This window comes from Gymnogyps californianus, chromosome 5 (genome assembly GCF_018139145.2).
Source record: "Gymnogyps californianus isolate 813 chromosome 5, ASM1813914v2, whole genome shotgun sequence".
In the NCBI taxonomy this organism is placed as follows: Eukaryota; Metazoa; Chordata; class Aves; order Accipitriformes; family Cathartidae; genus Gymnogyps; species Gymnogyps californianus.
In genome coordinates, this window is record NC_059475.1 from 58512605 (window position 1) to 58526140 (window position 13536).

Consider the following 13536-nt stretch of genomic DNA (forward strand, 5'->3'; position numbering starts at 1 on the left):
ACATTATTCAGTTCTCTAAATGAGCTTAAAAAACTATTCCTGTGCTAGGCAGTATGGCTGTTCTTATCAGCTTTTGCAGTCAGACAGCCTAGATACCGATACACACAGTCAATTTCTTTGAATTCCCATGTGGGACTTTTTAGTACCACACACTTTGGGCAGAGATCGGTTAATTTTTTTGTCTAAGTAAGTCTTCTGTCCTCCATTGAGTTTTCCACTAAGCGATCCTCAATTTGGTGTTTTTTTCCAGATGAAAGATTGCATCTAAAGAATATGTGAAACATATTGACTTCATATCAAAATACAATTGCATTTGTTCTCTCACCCAGCAAAAATAAATTACAGAACTGATGTTCCAGGAAGTCTACTTTTTGTGTAAATAAAAGCTTCAGTCCTAAAGTCTTAGGGTCTCACTGAAATTCAGAGCTGGATATTCATCTGGGGTAAAAACTGCACTGCATTCATTTTCTGTACATGGAGATCAGGCATGCAGGATTTTTTTAGACTTAATTAATCATCTGGCTGTGGAGTTTTAATCTATATTTCAAGATGATACAAACCAAAAAGGCTGATGGTAAAAATGTAAATGTAACAGCAGACCCTTAAGCACTGCATAATCGTGAATCAGGCTAACTTGCACAGAATCTATAATTCATATTGTAGGTGATCATCATTCATTATGTATTTTCATTTTTTTAAAGAGACTTACTGTATACTTCAGGGTTGGTCAGCACTTATATATTATAAACATCATTTATTTCCAGAGACATCAGACCAAAAAAGATGGTAGCAGAACTCCTTAAAGGGAACTCATGTTGTTGTTTTTTACCCAGTCCCCAACTGCTAGTGGAAGCATCACACATTTAAAGTTGAGATGCATCTGTCTATGCATCCTCTGTGTGCAGTTTTCACAGCTGATAAAATCACCTTCTCATTTACAATTGTATAAGCTCAGAGTAATTTCAGTCAGGGCCCTGTAATGGCACTTATGTGAAATTATTCTTTGTACAGTCAAGCAAATTGCTCTTTCTTTATGATATCGTTTCTATTTAAGCAAAATATTTTCCAGTTTGTATGAAAAACCTCACGCACCAACTGAGTGTTAGATGAACAAAAGATAGAGGAACAATGTTCAGGGTAAGGTCTGGACTTCTATTTTAATAGAAAGCCCAACCAAACGATGAAGTCTGAATTCTCCATCCATTTTGGAGGGTATTCCAAATCTGGATTGAAGTACTCCATCTCTAGCCTGATTCAAGTGATTTCAGGAGCATCACGTTATAGTAAAGCTAATGTCAGTCATCTGTATCAGAAGCCTGTGCATTGGCTTTGCATTCGTTTGTGGGTATCTGCAGCACAAGGGGGTTAGCTCTGTAGTTACTCTAACTGCAGAGCCGTAACCCTCCTGAAGCAACTGCAGATTTTCACTACTGCAAGCACTTACCACAGCCCCATTGAAATGAATTACAAGGTAAGAATTTGCAGTTTGGCCCGTTCTGTTTAAAGAATCTGCATTGGAACAACATCTGTGATTGATTTAAGCTTGAATCTGGGGAAAAAGACCTTTAAAAATAGCAAATAGTTCCCAGGGTGTGGAAACTATAATGCTAATAGATCTAACTGGAACAAAGCATATTAGCTCAAGAGCAGTTTGGAAAAACGTGTTCTATCTGGCCATGATAATTAAGGTAATAATGACACATCTGTTCAAAATAAGTTCAAAATGCTTTACCCACACCAGGAAGAATTGATCACTGCTAGGTTTTCACAGATGTGCAAGGTCAAAAATAATTATAGGGGCCTGATCCAAAGCTCATATTTCTCTACGGATCTGACCCATAATTATTTTCTGTATTTTTGTTTCTTCCTTATTTATTACCTAAGTACATTTATATTTTAGGCTTAGCTAAATACTGGGGCATAATGACAGCTGATGGTCTTGAGACTGACAGGGGGTCTGTGAGCAGGGAGGAGAAGGAAAGGAAGAAGATGTCAGGATCCTCTGTCAGCTGGTGGCACTGTGGGAACAGGTCTGCTGGGATGCTTGAGAGAGGGTGGAAAGGGCCAGCTTACACCCACCCCTTCAAAGAGAGATCTCTGGGCACTGAAGGAGGCCAACACAGGCAGATGGATAGATAAACAGATAGGTGCAGAGTGGCTTCTTTCCATCTGTCCACACTTGTGTATTGTTCTCCTTTTAAGGAAAGTGTCCAAATCTGTTGTACAAACATTATGCATATTTTTTTGTGTAGTTTTAATTAGAGTGATATATCTAGGGTAGTTCAGTCTCCCAGGCAAAAGGTCTACCTACTACCTAAGCATAATTTCAGCCAAATTTTAGCACTACTTCAAATCATCATTTTTTTGTATTCCCTGACTTCTTACTTGTTCTAGACTTCTCAGTGTGGAGAGAAGAAGAAAGCAATGTAAAGCGTATGTGTATATATATGTATTTCTATGTATATGCATATATATTCAAGATAGCAAATTGTGGAAGTAAATTTCACGTTAAGTGAAAAAGCTGATGACACTGCTTAAGGACTGAAGAATCATAATGAAAAAAAATTAGTTGACAGTTTGAAAGAGAAGCTCTTTGCTATGGATTACTTCAATTGCAGCAAAATCACACTTTCTGAGAGAAATTTCTTGGGGGGGTGGGAGGAGGAATTGCCAATGAGGCCCAGGTGTCAGGATTCAGTCAACAGCTGTAATGGAGCCCTAGCAATTCACCTTGCAAAAATTATCTTAAGCAGTCTCTCAGAAACATCCTCCCTTCCTGATGTACTCGCTTGCTCACAGGGAGAGGAATAGCTTTGTGTGGTGCCTCTTACAATTATCAGCCACTTCTAATGGTAAGATGTGTTTTTCAGTTCCTTATGGCTTTGTTAGATGTTACCCATTTGGACTAAAATTTTTGCATGTAAGAGGAATCCAGAGAAATGGAGGTGGTCGTTAATGGGAAGAACTGACTGTGGCAGAGGAGCGTAGCTGCCACCTAAGGTACTCCAGAGCTTGAGGTATAAAGGCAGAAGGAGGCTATATCAGTTGCTGGAGTAATGCTAGAGCTGCTGAGGCAGAAAGGTGAGCCCAAGAACGGAGTCAGAGAAAAGAGATCAGCAGTAAGGTTGGGTTGGCCCCAGAAAAAGAGGTCCAACTCGGCAGAACCTGCAGCTCTGCCTATTTTTAGGCCCTCACCACTGATACTTGTAAGGGAATCCAAGGCTTACATGGTCTGTCCTGAAGGAAAATATCTTCTATTAGCAAAGCATGGTCCTTATCTCTACCTGGCAAAGCAGGACAACAGCTGTCAGCTGTTATTGTTGGTCAAATGCATGTGGTGAAATGCAGAAATTTTTTAAACTGTTGTCAAGTGTAAAATACTTTCTTATTGTCAAGCACAATCATATTGGCCTCAATGCAGAGGCTTTTAGTAAGGAGTAAACTCTAAAAGCCAGCCCGCACTGGCCAGCACTGCAAGGAGTTCTTCACCCCTGTAGCAGGGAATTTGCTGCTTCTTGCTCAGTACAAGAAGTAAGGACACTATCCAGTCCTGGGAAGCACAACCCAGCTGCCACTCAGAGAAAGGTGTCCAGCTGCTAAATGAAGAATTTCTGAATCCCAAAGAAGTGGTGGCCAAAAGCTTGCAGGTATTGACCTCTGAGTCGAGAGCCAGGTGAAGGGCCAGCTGGAGTCACAACACTAGTGTAGTGATAAGGTCCGCCCTGGCAGGAGGTACCTTATTGTCACCAGGAAGCAATCCTAGCCTTACTTTCAGCATAATTCTGGCTACTCTCAGTCCCTGCCCTAGCTTTATAAGTACACTGTGCATTTCTATGCTATGGTCTTCTTGTCATGTTTTCTCTGTGTGGTAGATTATGAAGCTTCTTTCCTTTTCTCTTCTGTCAAAAGATGACATAGTGCATGACCACAGGAGTCAGTGGGATCCCTTGCTGGGCTGAGGATTTTCTGGAGCATCAGGAGTGCTTTTCCTTTCAAATAAGAATGGGTATCTTTAGCCTGACTGGGACCTCCTTGAGTTTTTGTTTGGTGGTGGCACAACTCACCAGTATGAGCATAACCCAGCTGTAAGCAGTCTTCATAAAGACATGGTGATTCTGGACGGCCTTTCTGAAACTGGGTTTCTTGTGTAGCCTGCCCATACGGAGAGAAGCAAGTAGGCTTCCACCCCACTCCAACTTTGCTCAAAGCTGTAGTCTGCCAGCAGATTTGTCTGGGTGCTTTGGCTCCATATTTTAAGTAAAGTAGAGTGTACACATAAAAGAAAACGGCTGGGATGTGGGGTCACGGGCAAGCACGTGGTAAGGAGGTGCTGCTTTGTAGAAAAAGTGTTGGCTAACACTAGGTCTTTGAGATGGAGGGGATTCCCCACCCCCCAGGTTGGATGTGCAGGTTGTCTGTGTTGTAAGGGCTCCGGGGGCTTCCCATGGCATTTGGGGTGGGGAAAACTCACAAGTCAGAGTGTGCTTTGGGGAGCACCCACACAACCCATTGTGTGTGGTCAGGAAAGGTGGCTTCAAGGGTGCCAGGAGACTTGCAGTGATGTGACAGTGGAAGCCTCCCTAAAATGGGGGAGCTCATAACAGTGAGCAGTGCTTAAACACCTGCGAGGAGAGAAACAAATCTGTCGGGAACAGTTTGAATTGTGTGGCCTTTGGGTTTATTTATGGCACGTCTTGTACAACAGAAGTTGTACAAAGTCAAAGCTCGTTAATTAAGTAGTGCCCCTCCTATTCAGTGAATGAGACAGGTGATTGCAAAGTAATTTTTCTGTAAGATGCCTGAGTAAGGCTATGTCATAAAGCATGTATTTAAACATCCAAAAACGGATTTTTCAGGTGATCTTCAACAGATCTTAGCCAGCTTTTAGGTTTTGAGTGTCTGTCTTAAGCTGCTAAATGTTTATATAGTACTGATTTTAGTGCAATATATTTACACATTTAGCCTTTTGGATTGAGCTGAGAATTTGGTCATCCTCACTGTAAAACACAGCTTTCTTGGGAATAATTGTCCAAAATAGCCATTTTCAATAATCACTTTTAAGCATTTTATCAGGAATTGCTCAGTGCCTTGCTGTAGAGTGGCTTAAACTCTCAGGATCTGACCAGAATATTAATTTGGTCTTGAATATCAAAGCACAGAAAAGGACAATACATTCAGATTACTTAGTGCTCTTATTTTATTCCCATAGCTGTAGAAATGTTGGGGTTTTTTTGTGTGCCAGTTATAAGAACAGACTCTTGGCTCCTCCATCTGGTTACTAACTACACATAGTGAAGTGGTTTACTAAGGGCTGATCATAACACAAAAACGTACTGTTGTGCAGTTTGTTGTGTTTTTTTTTTTTTTTTTAATTTTTTCCACCCTCTGATTGTCTTTATACTCGAGACAGTGCTGTGGTATTCTAATACACTTTATACAAAATACATTTTATACAATTTTCATAAGAAGTATACTGTGAAACAAGGTAATTATCTGACTATAGATATTCTCTTGCCAGTCTGACCTGTCATTCAGGAAATACTCAGGTTTTATTCAAAACTATGTCAACAGGAGATGCACTAATTTTTGAGGACTTGGTAAGGAAAGCAGTGGGAAAAGCTGACACTGTTTATTATCTTGTGAAGATATTCAAAACCATCTTATATAATCATAAAACAGCCCTCCCAAGTGCTCTCTTGAGAGATTAATATGGATGTTACGGTGCCTCAGGATAATAATATGCATTTTCAGTAACCATCTTTGGAAGACTTCTTGTTAACAAGAAACACAAAAATGTATTTTACTTCATGTTTAAATAATATGGGAGGTATGAATACAGACTGGCATAAATAAAGAATGCTCATATTTAGGCTATTACTATGCAACTGAATGCCCACATGGTTCTGGACCCCCTTAAGAAGACAAGCCTGTAGTGCCACACCCTCTTCTGCAGGCTGTTCTCCAATCCACTGTCCTCCTTTGTCTTTCTGTGTCATTTTTGTGGGTTTATCAAATCTCTTGGGTCTTATTACTCAACATGCAGGTGCGAACATGCAGTAAACATTCCAGCTGCATATACTTAATCATAAATTACTGTGCTAGACAACTGCTTTGCCAAAAAAAAAATCAAAAACGTCCCCCCCCAAAAAAAAAGTCTTTGGCTTATAAAATGTTCCAGAATTTGTGGAAACAATTTAATAAGGCCTTGAAGGACAGGTTATCAATATTCTGTGTTTAGCCATTATATTATATGTGAGGTGTTGACTTAATTATCTTCAATATATAATTAAAACTTGCACATTCAGAGGTAGCGGTAAAATCTGTTGCCTGCAAAACTTGCTATTGCAATAGTAAAAATTATAATTACAGTTAAGCAGTCTGGAATGACAGCTTTGCTGTCCTAGAAATAAAATTAGTGAAAAATGTTTCTGTGCCAAAGGTCCTACTGTAATGGAGTCATGCTGGTCTTCCACTGCTACGCAAGTGCTGAAGTAGGACACCTAGATCTAGGGTAGAGCCTTTATTATAAAGACATTGTCATGTGAGATACTGTAACAACTAGCTGACTCCATGAACCCCCAAGTTTATTGTCACTGTGCAGTTGGCTGCATCTTCTAAGAACTGCAGAATGACAAGGATGAGAGAAATCACTCCTCCTGATCCAAATGGAAATGCCCCTGCTACCTAGGTTGAAAAGCCAATGTCAGTTAGCTTTAACTGGGATGAGATCTCTGACGGCATGGCACAGTGAAAGCCAGTTGGTAGCGGGGAGTGATACATACACCCAACACTAGCAGAGAACTTTGTTCCTTTTTATGGATCCTGGGCTCGGTACTGAACTCATTTCTCACAAAACTGGAGATTAATGTGGATTTAAACAGAGGGCATGGTGGAAAGTGTTGTAGGAGAACACATGCTGTAACTTACTGACCTGACCTGTCACCTTCTGACTTTAAGCATATCTTAATAAAAGCTGTTACTTAGTTTTATCTGTAAGAATTTAAACCTTCAGTTTTTTTAAAAAAATGAATTATATGGTAGGTGGTACCTCTCATGTTTTAGGATCACATACTTTATTAATAATTTGTGAACTATTAGCTGACGGGCTGTTGTTTCATAGAATAGGTCCTAGTGGATTTAATTATACTCTTTGAATGGGTTTTTTTTTTTTTTTTTTTCAAATTTGACTTGCTGGGCACATATAGCTTTAACCCAGACAGTTCAATTTTCACAGTGTTTATTGGGGATGTGGGATGAAGTACAAACCAGGCCATTAAACCAAGGAAGCTCATGATGAATGTAGTTCATGGAAGAGTCATTGGACTGGAAATAAAGACTTTTTCAATGTTTACGAAAACAAAGCTTTTCCACATATGTTTTCCATTTTTTTTTGGTTGGTTTTTTTTTTTTTTCCTAAGGAAAGAACATGACAGAAAGGGCCTGAGCCCATATACTGCACCTACTATCTCCAGGGAAAAATTTTCTTAGGTGTTGCAGCTGGTTGGTCTCTTTTTCAGTGGGCCAGGCCAATGCGTGAGGGTGGGATACTCAGTAACATTGCACGTACTGAGAACCTGACAGGGACCAGGATGCCTGGTGGATTTTTCAGACCCAGGAGCCATGTGTTGGACCCACTTCATGCTCTTTTCTAACAGGCACAGCTGCTGTGCGTCTTCAACCAACTGTGCAAGGAAGCCTTTTAGCGTATGTAAGTAGCACCCTTATTTTTATTCATGCTCAAAGCAAGCTCCTGCTAACAGTAATTCCTTGTAACAGTAACTGCTCAAGCCCATCAGGGTTGTGGCAGCCTGTGGCCTTTAGTTTCTAGTCCCTTGTGCATACTTTTTGAATAGACAGTCATGTACCAATTCAAAGTATCTTTGGTTAACTTTCATAAACCACCTAGTCATCCTCATCTTGTAAGTGTTCTTCCTCTCTCACTGGGAAATTATCTGTACAGTACACGGTACCTTAGTCTGTGCTTTCAGCCAAAATTTTGTATTTTGGGACTCTGTTTCCACCTAGAAGAGTTGATTGCAGTCAGTTTTTCATATTTTTTTAATGTTTATTCATGTTAATTTACAGAAATCATGTAAAAAATCTGTCCCTTGGACACATGGTATTTAAAACAGAATTTTTTTGAGAAAGATAAGAATAATTTATCTCAAAATTATTATGCAGGTGTCTGGTCAGAGACACTGTCCGAGTGCTCGATTTGGGATTTGCCTGACATTTCATTCAGTTTGTGTCTTTTCTTCTTCCCTCCTTTACTGTTTCTGGAATACACCCACAGCTCCACCTCCCACTGTCTGGCCCCAGCATTTAAGTTCAGTGGCCTCATCTGTGTTGTGTGATGTTCCTCTTGTTTCACTTAACCATATACATAAAGAAGAACATAGGAGGTTTTTTTTCTCACCAAATGCAACATCAAACATCCAAATCATAGAAATAAATTTCTCCCTGAGGAAAATGACATATATGAAGAAACAATGTCAAGACACCATAAAAAGATTTCTAACTCCGTTACCTTTTATACCTAAATAATACAAAAAGGTGTGACACATGAAAGAAATACAAAATCCCCTACCTCCTCTCCAGCTTCAAATCCCCTTCCTCTCCAGCCCTGAAGTTCTTTGAGATTTCTTTACTGCCTAGCCTGGGAATATATCATCATCCTGAGCACCTCTTCTTCCTTTTCTCTGCTCATCTTGACTTTTTGGTTCCTTTGAGAGTGGGATTCAGAGAACTCCTTGTCTTTCTATAACTTGTCCCTCCTGTAGGCGGTGATTTTCCAATTCATTTGAAAGCCCAGCTGGGAGACTTGATTCTTAATAATCATCCTACCCAAGTTAGTATTTGTTAGCACTTTACTGGAGGTTCTGTCCAAGTGATGATGATGAACAAGCAGAAAAATTTTATTTTAATGCATCTTTTCATCTTAATATTGAGACTACAGAAATAAGATATAGGCATAAAACATTTTATAGTCGGAAAACAGGGAACTATTTAGAGTGCTCTGAATATATTCAGATGATATACTGACCCATCATACTTTACATTGACATATGAATTTGATCACTGAATACGGTGAAATTACACTTAAGGTAACTTTGACTTTGGTTTCTAGTATTTTCCCTTGTTTTTCTTTTCTATGATTGAAATATTAAGCTACCCAATTTATTTTTAATAATTTACAGTTACAATTTAAAGTTCAAAGTCTTTACATATGTTTTCCTTGTAATATTAATAAGTGAACTGCGGAGATTTTTGCATTGTAATCTGAAAATGATTTTTTTGGGTTCTTTGTGGAGACATCATTATTTAGAAATTATATATCCCTGGTGTTTCTATGGAAACATTTTCACCTTATGCTAATGAAATATATATTATGGGAAAATAAAGTCTTTTCTTTTAACATAGAAGAGTATTAAAAGAATATTTTTTTGCAGATTGGAAAAGTTTAATGCAGATACTTAGTCAACTCCAGTCTCTCAGCACAGCTGTCAGTACAGATTCAGAAATGGGTCAGGTTCATCCTGTTAAATGTTGAATTCCAGAAGCTGGATGGGTTATCATGAAGGTAAAACAAACATGCTGTTTACTGGCAATGACATGTCAAAGACCTTTATTTTAATCTGAGTCTAGGCATCTGGGCTCTGCAAGCACTCTGTCTATGCATGTTTCCTGCTTCAAATAACGTTTTTTTGGGTTTTGCCCTATCTGACACAACGTAGTTAGCATTTACTCACTGTGATAATTTTATTCTTCACAGCACTGGGGAGTAGGAGGCAAAAGCTGGTAGCACTACTATTGTAATCAAGAGATGTTGGTTTTATTTCCAGTTCTACCATAGGGGTAAAGCTCTCATCCATTTTCTTGCAATGGATGGCAAAATTTCTTCTGACTTCTGTGACAATTGCACCAGCTTTTCCAGGATCTCTGGATCCTCTTTGGGCTAGACCCACTGAAGAGCATGGGGTGGCTCTGAAACAGGGTGCCTGGTTGGCAGTCAGGTGGGGAGCAGAACAAGCAATATCAAAATGTTCTTTATTCACTGCAGTGAACAAAGCCTGTGCTGTCTTCAGCTATGCTCCCAAGCAGAAGCTGCTGCTTAGGCACTGTGCCGTGCATCTGATCTGGGGAGGCTCTGCACCCAGTGAGGGCAGGTGTGATCCATCACCACTGGGCACAGGCTGCCCCACGCAGTCACGGCCATGAAGATAGTCCTATCACAAATATTTGTAGCCCAGTGGTCCCAAGTGTCCTAAAAGACCATCCTGGAGAAATTTTCCAAAACGTTCTTGGTCATGATAGCAGATGGGGGGTGGGGGGTTGTTGATGGTGCTTTTTGGGATTTGTGGTTGATTTTTGTTGGGGGTTTTTTTTGGTTAGGGAGCTCTCCTGTGGGAAGAACAGGAAGAAAGGCAAAGTTCGGTTTTAAAAGTGTTTTTATTTTGGCAAGTTCTTCAACTTATCACAACAAAAACCCAAAATTGATCAAAAAATATCAAGGAATGTTATTTTTTTAATCGATTTTTGTAAGGCATGTTCTCTCCGACAGGTTCTTTCAGACCTTTTGGTCAGCAGTTTCGCTTGAGTTGCATTACTTCCACAAGAAGAATTTATATATAATCTGCCATGTTTTGCCACCTTTTCATTGTGAAAAGTCTTTCCAAATTCCGTTTACATTGCAGGAGATGCATGTTGCTGGATAAAGGCCATGCACTGGTATTGTAAAAAGCACCAATAGGATCCTATGTGCATGTTCAGTAATATAAAGGGCTAATCAGAATAGAGATGATTTTTTCTAGTTATGGACATAACATATACCCACAAGCCTTTATGCACATTGGTTATAAAAATGAAACATCAAAGTGCTTCTTCGCATGTGGCATTACCTCATTCAGTGTGTGCAAATATATAAATGGATATGCAGGGATGTCCCCTTCTCTTCACCTCTTATGACATTTAATAAGGACTAAATAAACCATTCCAGCAGGAAATTAATTATTTTAAAATATATAACAGACCAAACATTTTATTCCATATTATATTTCTGCAGGTACAATATTGCACAGTATTTCATGGCAAGAGAAAAGCATACAGGTACTGTAAGCTCTAATACGTAACTACCTATACAAGAACATGCACAGTGCTGAGCACTGTGTATGTAAATACTACATATGCTTGGAAAATACATATATCTTTATGCACTAATTACCTATAAAATTAGTTTGGGAGAGTTGCATTTTCATACTATTTGACCTTAAATAACTTTGAAATCACTCAATAAAACTGACACGGCTTTTTTCTTTAAAAGCAAGCCGGGCAACAGAAATACTACCTTATTCACACTAAGAATTGGCTGAGTTTGGAGCTTTGATGAACCATGAAATAGCTCCTGGAAGAGCAACCATGAGATGGTCACATACAAAGCTTAAGAATATGTTGCTACCAGATGCCCTACGCAGGTTTTACTGGCAACATACAGTAACTATTAATCTCAAAAACATCAAGGTGGTAGTTGAAAAGATCCATCAATAGTTGGGGGGAATAAAGGTTAGAGCTACTACATAAAAAATTTCATATGGAGAAAATATTGCTTCTTGAGTGGTTGCTATTTGGAAACAGCTATAATTAGAGTAAGAATTTACTCTGTTAGCCTAGATTTTGTTCATGTGACTGATGTTAACAGACTCGAGGCCTTTGCGGTCACATAGGTAAGAGGCAAATATAATCTCTAGCTCATTTAACTATTGCTGAATTACACTGTTCTTTTTGGTTAGAAAATAGAGAAGGAAGTTTGCCCTGAAAATCTGAAACAAACAGCCATCAGTAGCCTCAGAAAGTTGCCTTTGCTGATAATTGTATTCAGCCAGAAATTTTCTGCCAATTCAGCCTCCTGCTGCCACCCACAGCCAGCTGTGTTTAGGAGTTCTTCAGCTGACAATAGTCAGAAAGGAGGTGAAGGGGTTTTTTGTGTGTTAGGAACACAAAGTCTGGAGAAAAATCAAAGTGGTAAGGGACTTAAAAGAAATAAACAAATTTAAAAAAAAAAATTCACAAAGCATTGGTTTATGGTGACTGTTTCTTCCAGGTTCAGAGTAGCAGCAGCAGCTGTTTTCTTTCTCTTGATCTTCTCTATCTACTGTATTTCTATTGCACAGTATTTAGGCTGAGAGTTTCAATCACTGGAAAATAGGATTCAATGATTGCTTGGGGTCTTGGATAAAGCAGCTGCCAAAAGCAAAGCTCCTGGTACTGTATGTTTTTGTTGACCTTTCTCGGCCGCCAGTGAGGCTCTTCAGTCCCGTTCCAGGCTGGAATGGAGCCATGCTGAACTGCTGCTCTTCCAAGGACAGGCTGCTGTCCCTGAAGGGCCTTTTGTGAAGACAGAATATGGCTCTAAATAGAAGGATTAGATATAAATATATGTATATCCAATAAATAGTACATTACAGCACATGATTGGTGACAGACTGGACCCTCAAGCAACTTGATAGGTCACATGCTTGAAACTAACTTGTGTGTGGAGCAGGATCATTTTTCCTTTGTGGAAAAGGCGAAGCATTCATCTTCACAATTGCAAAAGTTATTCTCTCCTCTTGTAGCATAACATGAAGTGTTTATTCTGAATCCTTCAGAATTAAAAACTTGCATAGGTCAGTCTGACTTGACCTCATCTCACAGGGAAGGGAGGGCAGAGCTCGCCACAGGCTGCACTTTGGTCTGTTTGTGATAAAACTGTGACATTTCATGGGCACTTAACAGGTGTCTCCACTGCACAGTAGTCTCTTATGAAGCCCTGTGTGACTGAGGAACGCAATGAGAAAACAGAAGTGGAAGAGTGCTTCAGCAGCTTGTCTAAGACCACAGAGGTTATTTGTATCAGAACCAGGTTCAGCAGCTCTCCCAGCTTTCAGCCCAAGGCTCTGTTCAGATTTTTTCCCTGTACCCACTTTGATCCATAAACTGAAGTATCAGTCTCTCATTTCTGCTGCTGTAAGTACCACCGTTCTTGTCTCTACTTGCATGAGTGTGTTCATCTGGACAGAACAAGGTCCTGATGGGAATTTACTCCGAACACTGGACTAGGTTTGTTCATATGTCAAGGGATGGGGGCCAGGGTTGGCACGGAGTACTTTGGCTGGGCATGTCATTATAATTGTAGCAGGAATCTGTCTATCTTGGACATATTAAACTACTGTGGTTTATCAAATATGATATTCTGCTTTGACCTTTGGCTTTCCCCCATTAGATTTTTAATCGATTGGCTGGCTAATTACAGACTTTCCAACCTGTGGCCAAGAGGAAGAGTTATAAACATCCCCTCTTGGCCTGAGAACAGTTAGTATGCTGTGAATGCATGGGCTGTTCAATCAGCATATGAACTGAGCCATACTAATGTGCTTGTACAAAGGTGGTATGGCAAAATCTCTGACATGGCTGACTGTTTGACACACAGCTTCCTGCATAGGCAGCATGACACCATCCACACAAACATAGCGGGGTTTGGTTTGGGTTGGTTTTTTGTTG

General features: G+C 39.7%; 1 long non-coding RNA gene across 1 annotated transcript; it reads left to right on the forward strand.

The window, feature by feature from the left end:
* Nucleotides 1–2798: 2798 nt before the first annotated feature.
* Nucleotides 2799–13290, forward strand: LOC127017318 (uncharacterized). The gene is made up of 5 exons (XR_007766567.1): nt 2799–2852; nt 7656–7708; nt 9450–9580; nt 11063–11106; nt 12772–13290. It is a non-coding gene; the product is annotated as an uncharacterized LOC127017318 (long non-coding RNA).
* The last annotated feature ends 246 nt before the right edge of the window (nt 13291–13536 follow it).